Raw genomic sequence first — 9,281 nt, 5'->3', positions numbered from 1 at the left:
ATCCAAGATGTAAAAGCAAAAAGATTTTGTCTTACTTTTCTGATGACAAGTACCCTAACTATTCTGTCTGATGTTGGTGACTGGATTATAGCCAAGTTCCTTCTCTGAGCAGGGGGTAAAGAATTAATGATCTCACAAAGAGAACTTGATTTCCAAATTGGCATTGGCTTAGTCCCCTGTGATTACTGGGAACACTTCAAATGTGTAGAGACTCCTATAAATTCAGGCAGAAAGCCAGCAGAGGAAGTTGAGAAGTTTGTAAGTTAATTTTAGTATAATAAGTGATAGTGATAGTGAGCTACAGAGAGTAAGTGTATTAGGATCATTAATGCTTTCCATTTAAAGTTCATAAAAATAGGAGGTTTTCTACACTCTTTGTCTCTAATGTTCAATAACTTCTAGGTTCACTGTTGCTTAATGCATTGCTCTTTCTAAAGATCTGTTCTGATTATATTAAGGGAAACCAGTATCCATATATTTGTGGTAAATTTCAATGATGTTGCCTTTAATGAATAAGTGCTAATAATGTTTAAAAATCACAGATAGAGACCAAAATAAAGCATTGTTTATAGTGTTTATATTGCTCTGTAGTGCACTTCCTTTATTCAACTCATGTTATCAAATGCGGGAATCAAGAATGTCTGCATTTTCCTCTTTGTATAAGGTCTTGTACATTGTACCAAAATAAAAAATAATGATGCAGCAATTCCAGAGTCCGGTGTTTTATCAGAAGTAATCGTATAACTCTGTGAAAGTAATGTTTCTCTCTGGCAATGTATTCATAGCATACACTATATTGTTGAAGTGCAACACCTGAGAAAACAAACAGTAGACCTTCATTCTGAGCTTTAAAATGTAAAATATTCCTGACAATCCAAAAGCACCACCTGAAAAATTTGCAGTTATGTTTTCAGATATCCATCTGGCATAGGTCTGCTCATTTGATTAATCTACTCCATGATATAGTGTTAGGAATGTATGTGTATTTGTGCTATGCTTTATGGAATAAAGTTGCATAACAATTTCATGTTAACTGCTATCCTGCATTCCCTGGGGTTCTGAGTCCTATTTTGCCACTCTGTTGTGGGGCTGAACACAGGAGCACCATAACACCTCTTTGCTAAGCCACTGGGCTTCAAATTGCCAAGAGCCTCTGTTGAGGAACACCTGAAAATCTTCCACAACACTTTGTCTCAGCCCTCTTTGCTCCTTAGGGTAAGATAAGAGAATATTAGGCTTCTTAACCACAACAGCAAAACAAGCTTGATTTCGAAGACACAAATAAATTGTAGTGTTCCAGCCCTGAACTCTGCAAGAGATCTCTGTATAGCCCCTAGGAAAAACATCCATCAGAAGAGTGGTTTATAAAAGACTGGGCTGTAATTACCTTGAAAACTTGATTTTAACCAAAAATTCTCTGTCCCTGTTTTTAGTAGATACTGGATAATCAGAGAATCATAGAATCACAGAATAGTTTGGATTGGAAGGGACTTTCAAAGCTCATGTAGTTCAACCCCCTTGCTATGAACAGGGACAGCTTCACCCAAATCAGATTGTTTAGAGCCTTGTCCAGCCTGGCCTTAATGTCTCCAGATTTGGGGAATCCATCACCCTTCTAGACAACCTACTACAGTATTTTACCATCCACATTATAAAAAATTTCTTCCTCTTCTCCAGCCTGAATCCTCCCTTTTTTAATTTGAAACCATCACCCCTTGTTCTATTGTAACAGGTCCTGTAAAAAGTCTGTCTCCATCTTTCTTCTAAGCTCTCTTTAAGTACTGAAAGGCTGCAGTAAGTTCTCCCCAGAACCCTCTCTCCTCCAGGATGAAAAACTCCAACTCTCTCAGCATGTCCTCATAGGAAGGGTGTTCCAGCTGCTGATCATTTCTGTGGCTCCTCTGGCCCCTGTCCAACAAGTCCATGTTTTTCCTGTACTGAGGATCCCAGAACGGAACGTAGAACTGCAGGTGGGGTCTCATCAGAGTGGAGCAGAGGGGCAGAATCACCTCCCTCAACCTGCTGGCCATGCTCCTTTTGATGAAGCCTAAGATACAATTGGCTTTCTAGGCTGTAGGCACACATTGCCAGTTCAAGTCCAGTCTTTCGTTCACCACTACCACCAAGCCTTTTTCCATATAGCTTTATATAACTGCTTCTCAAGATACGTCTCAGGGTCCTAATGGTACTAGTAAGCCTTAGTGACCCTAACCAGCTTTTCATGGGACTTTCGCTTGCGCAGACCCTTGGCTGACTGCCCTAGTTTTGTTAAAAACAAGACCAGTTTCTCTATAAGTGAATTTTCCTTTCAGATAAGTGGCTTCTAAGTAACCGTACTTTTCTGAATTTTTTGCCTGCATGTTTTTCTTGGACACTGTGCTTGGTGCAGATATAGCCAAGGTCAAGAACAATGTAATGCTGAAGAAGCCTCATGTTTAGATTTATTGCTATGACAGCCAAGAATTCCACATATCCCATAATTGAGAGGGGCACATTTGAGGAGGGACAAACAGAACAGGTGACTAAAGCTGACCAACTGAGTATTCCATCCCATAATCGTCATACCCCCCTATATAAGAGGGTGATCACGAGGGTCTAGCTCTCTTCAACCATGGCCAGCATCTAAAGAGGACCCTCTCTACATGCCTGTGATCTATAGGTCTCAGGCCCTGCATCCCTGAAATCCAGTTTCTGGCTGCTGTGAAGTCCCACCCATGACTTCCGAGTGCTTGCCCTACAGCTACAGGAGCCAAGCCAGCTCCACCCACCCAGCTCCACCACCGCTGGAGTGATGCCAACTCCATATTGAGCATTCAAGATTGTTTTTATATATTTTGTATATATTGTCTGTTTATTAGTAGCATTAGTAAACCCTTTAAAACCTTCCAACTTGAAGTCTCTCTTCCTTCTTTCTTATCTTCCCTATCATCCTTCCAATCTAAAGGAGAGGGTGGAGGGAGGGTAAAGGGGGTAACAGAGAGTGTCTGCCATGGTTTATTGTCATCTTGCCTTAAACCTTGACAATGACCCTAACTTCATCTGCAGGTTTGCCTTGCTCAGTTGTGCAGGGACTGTGCCTTGCCCTCCTAATAGTGTTACCATGCTCAGATCCCAGTCTCCAAGGACACAACTGTCTCTTGCTGTTCTCTGACAGTGTCTATGGACTAGAGAAAGCCATAGTGTTTCAGCTCTTAATGATTTAGTTCAGAGCTAAAATACCATCTACTAGTGCCTTTCTCCTTTTTCTAAAAGGCAAGACAAACTAGCTGGTCTTTAAACACAGATGCTTAGGACAAGAATCCAGATCTAATTCGTGAACCTTAATTTCTATACTATAAAAACACATGAACACATGAGCAACACAGAATCACAGAATCACAGAATGTTAGGGATTGGAAGGGACCTCGAAAGACCATCAGTCCAATCCCCCCACCTGAGCAGGAATACCTAGATAAGGTTACACAGGAGGGCCTCCAGATGGGTTTTGAATGTCTCCAGAGTAGAAGACTCCACAACCTCCCTGGGCAGCCTGTTCCAGTGTTCTGTTACCCTCTGTGGCAGAATGCAAACCCCCCTCAATCCCCCCTCCCTCCTTCAGTATGGAAGGAGTAGGCACATCTCCCTCTCTGCTACTTGAGGCTAACAGCTTCTTTTGTTTGGCCCCAGAGCACCCTGGCCAGGGCTATTAGCAATGGTGGGGAGTGCTGAGGCACCAGGGAGCCGCTGGGTGCCTACGGCCAGTGTGGGGGATGTTTGGAGGCTTCAGGGGCACCCACAGCTGGTGTGGGGGTGCAGAGAAGCTTCTAGAGTGCCTACAGTCAGATCTGATCAGCAGTATAAAACCGGGACTCTCATGGAGACTCCGCCCATTTGTGTGGGTCTCTCGGAGCACGAGCAAGATGCTGCCGCCGAGGGGCCCCCTCCCTGGGATGGAGACTCCGCTTGCCTTGCCTCCACGGGTATGAGTAAAACTTCTCGCAGGATTGCGAATATATGTATACTTTCCATGCACATATGCACGTATAACTTTCCATGCTCCATATGAGCAGATGTAAAATTAATCCTCGCAGAATCGCGGGTGTATTTTCTTTCCGTGCACACATGCATGTGTAACTTTCCATGCACATTTGCACGCGTACTTTAAATTATTTCCTTGCACAATCACGAGTGTATTTTCCTCCCGTGCTTCCACGTAAGCACGTGTAATATTCCGTGCACATTTGCACGTGTAAGTAAATTAACCCTCGCAGGATTGCGAGTGTATTATAAATTTACCCTCAAGGAATCGCGAGTGTACACTTTCCGTACTCACTACGAGTATGTGTATCTCTTTTAAAAATAATTCCACACCGTGTTTAGGCAAGTGGCGACTTCTCCGGGACTGGGGGACGGCTCCGGCATCATTTTGGTGAAGCCATGTGTATGTACTCTGTGGACCTCCTGTTGTGTTAGTTGCTGCCCCTTAATAATTTTCCTCAACTGATATCCAAACTTTTATTTAAGTCACTTTTGGAGTGCTAAAACCCTGTTTCTCACCAGTTCAATAAAAGTTGTTTTTGGACCTTGTTGTCCCTTAAATTAACCTACGGGGTGCCTCCTTGACACCCTAACTGAGAAGAAGTTTCTTCTCAAATTTAAGTGGAACCTCTTGTGTTCCAGTTTGAACCCGTTACCCCTGGTCCTACCATTGGTTGTCACCAAGAAGAGCCTGACTCTATCCTCGTGACACTCACCCTTTACATATTTGTGAACATTAATGAGGTCCCCCCTCAGTCTCCTCTTCTCCAAGATAAAGAAGAGCCCCAGTTCCCTCAGCCTTGCCTCATAGCGGTTAATGTTAGAACTGCAGCTAAATGGTAAACCAGTGACTATACCTTGGCCTGAGGTTCAGCCAACTTAACACAAAAACTTCTGAACATGACTTGAGAAATTGCTGAACACAACAATGTAGAAGATGAAAAAAGTGACAGATATCCTTGTGAGGAAGGCCTGGACTTCAACAGTGATTAAGTGGGAGTTATAGTCAGAAATAACTAAATTTCACGCACAATTGAATAGAATCACTGGAGACTTCTGTGGTTAAGTTTTTCAGTGCCAGCTGTGTCCAAGGAAAGGTATCAGTAAAAGGATATGAAGATTCTGGGTACAAACTGGAACACAGGAGGTTGCACTTAAATCTGAGAGAAACTTCTTTACAGTGAGGGTGACAGAACACTGGAACAGGCTGCCCAGGGAGGTTGTGGAGTCTCCTACCCTGGAGGCATTCACACCTGCCTGGACAGCTTCCTGTGTAACCTCATCTAGGTGTTCCTGCTCCTGCAGGGGGATTGGACTGATGATCTTTCGAGGTCCTTTCCAATCTCTAACATTCTGTGGTTCTGTAATACCTAGATAACTGTATCAGAAATTCCAAATTTGGCTATGGATGTAGCAAGACTATGACTATCAGAAATGGAGGCAGAAGGACTAACAGAGGTAGGTAGTCTATTTGGGTGAAGAATTAGTCAAAGAAGAGCATGTACTAGGGAAACAAAAACAAGGGTTGAGAAACATGAAAAAGCATAATAAAGTATGCAGGCCTTATTCAGAAAGTCTGGAGCAGAGCTATAAACCAAAATTTTCTGATTAAACTCCCCTCTTTGGTCTTCCTGACCAAGAATTAAAGCAAAGTCCTTTCCCTGGATAGTAGAAGAACACCTGAAGCAAATGGAGCTTCCTGGTATTGCCGTATCGGCCCAGACCCGACAGCATCAGCCTTGTCCCAAACACTTCCCAACATCAAAACCTTGGCAGTTCTTCAGGCAATTTTTATACATGTAAAGAAAAAAGCATGCAGTACTCAACCTTTAAAGCCCCTGTTCAAAGCAAATTCAACAACAATCACACATAGGGAACTTAAAGCCAGAACAAATGCTTATTAACTAATGTGAATCAAAGCAGGCTAAGATAAGGGTGTATGACTTCCATTGAGGGAGTAAGGGGGGAAACAACCAACACAAATGTCTACAAGAGGTCAGCTACACTTTGTTTTTGCTTGTTCTGAAGAATTATCAGGCTTCTGCCTCTTCCTCGGCTGAGAACATTTTACTTGTGCACTTTCTTCAGTCTGATTTACTTATCTATAACTTTTACTGCTGCTTAATATAACTTCTGATTTTAGCCTAGGATAATTCTCAATTGTTATTTGCCTATTTATGATTCACAGCTATTTTCTTCTGCATATATATCTGTTGCAGTATACAGCTCTGAGGGATTTATCTCAAGAAAATACAGTCCCAAGAGCAGCACTACAACCCTGGATAACAATGAAAATAATAATTCATAACAAAGTTAGGAGATACTATTGATGTTGTTAAGCTTTATCCCATGCTACTGAAAGGAGAATTGAGGCTAGAATACTGTTTATTTGCCTCACAAATCAATGTACACAGGCACCTAAGATACAGATATACAGAGGTTTCCCTGTCCATTTGTTAGTGTCCAACTAGAAACTTTCATTCACACAGTCCTAAGGGCAATCTCATTTGGAGGGTATTACTGAAATGTAATCAATATTGCTAGTGATGCTGTGAAATACTTCCTATTTCCATAAAATCAGTTGTGTTTTCAGAGCCATGTAAGATATTTACAGCATCTGTCAAAGAAAATTCATGGTTATCCTTGTGATTGTCTTCAAGACTAAATTAAATCTTGCAGTCACCATATAGCAGCTTTGACTGGTTAGAAAAAAATAGTAACAGCAATAGTATTGCTTTAAAATGATTATTTTTCTCAAGCAATTTTAAAATAAAATAATCTTAAAATGCTTCCTCATGCATGTTTACCTTCTTCATCTTGGATTTTATGTTTTTTTTTTTTTTTGTTTGGTTGTTTTGTTCTGTTTGGTTGTTTATTTGTTTTGTTTTCTGTATTCAATTTTTTGTTAGAACTAAAGCCTTTCATAATGCAGTATTTTGTTATGTGGAGGAAAGACAAGGATCTTTTTTCAACATTATCTTATATTGCAAAAACAATAACACAGCACTCATCTTTCACTCAGAGGGACCTTAAATTTCTGCATCTTCCACTTACCCCCAAACTCAATGCCAGATCATCCAATTACAAAAATACAAACCCACATCTTCTTACAGCTCAGTCACCTGAAAAAAACCCAAACACTTCAGAGGCTGCCCAAAGAAGAAGAAGAAGACTCAATAATGAATGAAACCTCCTTTGTCAAGACAACAGGAAGATGAGCATTTTCCAGTCTGTCTCAACCTGTTCTTTGATGGCCTAAAAGCATCCTACCGTCAGAAAGACTCATAATAAGAGATCCCACTGGATCTACATCATGAATAGCATTCTACTCTCAAAAGAGAAACAGGTCAACAGCTCCAGAAACTTTACTATACTTGAGAGCTCCATGGCTGGGGCTGCTGCAGCTTCAGGTGCAGCAAGGGCAGGTGGTGGCCAAGTCTGTAGGCTTCTAAGATGGGATGCTGATGAGCTGGGGAGGTGGTGAGAGGCCCAGGAGCAGCAACACTTGGGGGTGGCTGTGGAAGGGCAGCTGTAGAGAAGTTCCTCATGGCACCTCGCGGACCAGGGGCTGCAAAAAGAGACACATTAGTGATGTGGTTCAAATAGGTGGGTGGCTGCTGAGAGCTGGTGATCTCTGAGATTGCAGCTATAGCTCTGGGATCTAGTCCCAGTGCTGGAAGTTGCCTTTGCATTTGAGATGCTGCCAAGGAAGTTTGGTACCTTAGAGGTCAGGATCAAGTGCACAGCAGCAGAAGGTGTCAAGGAGTCACATCAGCAATTAGTATAGCATGGTGGGCTGAGACCCTGCAGAACTGGGTAGGACTAGAACTGTTGTGAGGTCATGTAATCATGGTCTCAGTATACCAAAGAGCATGATTTTCAGCATCAAATTATGCTAATTATCTTGGCCTAAATTCATACAGAGCTGGGGTGGGGTCTGTTATTTGTTAGAGGGTGGCTTTCAGAGTGGTGTAAGGTGGAAGTTTGGGACTTCTGGCAACAACCACAGGAGCGGGTGGCTCCATCTGCAACTTCAGAACAAGAATCTTGCCTGGATCACTGAGAATAAAACCCGGGGATATGTCAGAGCCAGCTGAGTTCAAATCTTGTGTCTTCACAGAGAAGAAAAGGACTGTGATAATTACTGAAGACACCCTTCACCTGGGGATGGAGGCCTAATCTTCTGGTCTGCCTTGATGATATTTTGGGGGTCCTGGTGCTTTCCATGAGGCCAGGATCTAGAATGTTGCCAAGGCTTGTGCAGACCTTGGACTGTTACAGCTTTTCCATGAGAACACCAACAATATTTCTGGGTAACATAAGTCATGTCAAGAGTAACTGCAGATCTCTAGGGGCAGGGGTGAAGCATGGGGGCCTAGGTAGTTTCTCTTTAGTCCTGCTTCTGAGGCTGAAGGGCTTGAGCAAGAGTCAACTCATTTGACAGGACAAAGGCTGATTGTGTTATTAGTGTTGTAATCAGATAAGTTACTTCTCTGACCACAGGACATCCTCTGGTCATGCGCAAAGTACTTCAAACACACAATAGCAATGCTATCATAATACAAACATAACATACGAAATAAATAAACTCTTCCCTTTGATCTTCTTATTGTCTTTCATTTTTTCGTCTACTGCAACTGTAACAAATGCTCCAAAGCCTCTAGACCCAAAGTCACATTGCCACAGCTTTTTAATGATGATAAGTAAAAAATATTATGGAGAAACCTGTGAGAACTCAGTAGAACTTTTTGGATGAAGGTAATTGTTCGGGAGCTATCAGCAAAGTAAAGCAAATAAGTGCCAATACCAGTCACAGCAACTCTAAGAGTACCATGAATTGTTCAGCAGCTCCATGAGACCTTGTGAAGTAGAGAGCACAGACAGAAGGCAGAAGCTTATGTGGAACATATTTCAATCTTGTTTGAGGAAGATAAATGTTGTTCACTATCATCCACGTTTAAGCATTATTACTGTGGGTGCAACATATTGCTATGCTGTATAAATACAGGGCACTTACAGAATAGTGTTACACTTCAAGAATCACATCTCATGCAAACAGGACAACATCTAAAAGGACTTCCTTGAGGCCTCAAAGGACATTCGTGTTAAGAGTTTCCCTGAGGCTCAGGTGCATTTCATTTGGAAATCCTACTAACATTTTTGATCTCTGTCCTGAAGAAGGTCTGAAATATGACCTGTATGAGTCACCATTGTTTGAGGAGAAACGTACAAAGCAAGTGTGCCAGTTTGACTGAAAACAAGTT

Source organism: Columba livia, chromosome Z (assembly GCF_036013475.1).
Source record: "Columba livia isolate bColLiv1 breed racing homer chromosome Z, bColLiv1.pat.W.v2, whole genome shotgun sequence".
Taxonomy (NCBI): Eukaryota; Metazoa; Chordata; class Aves; order Columbiformes; family Columbidae; genus Columba; species Columba livia.
The sequence above is the reverse complement of the archived record's forward strand: the minus strand, read 5'-3'. Positions refer to the sequence as shown.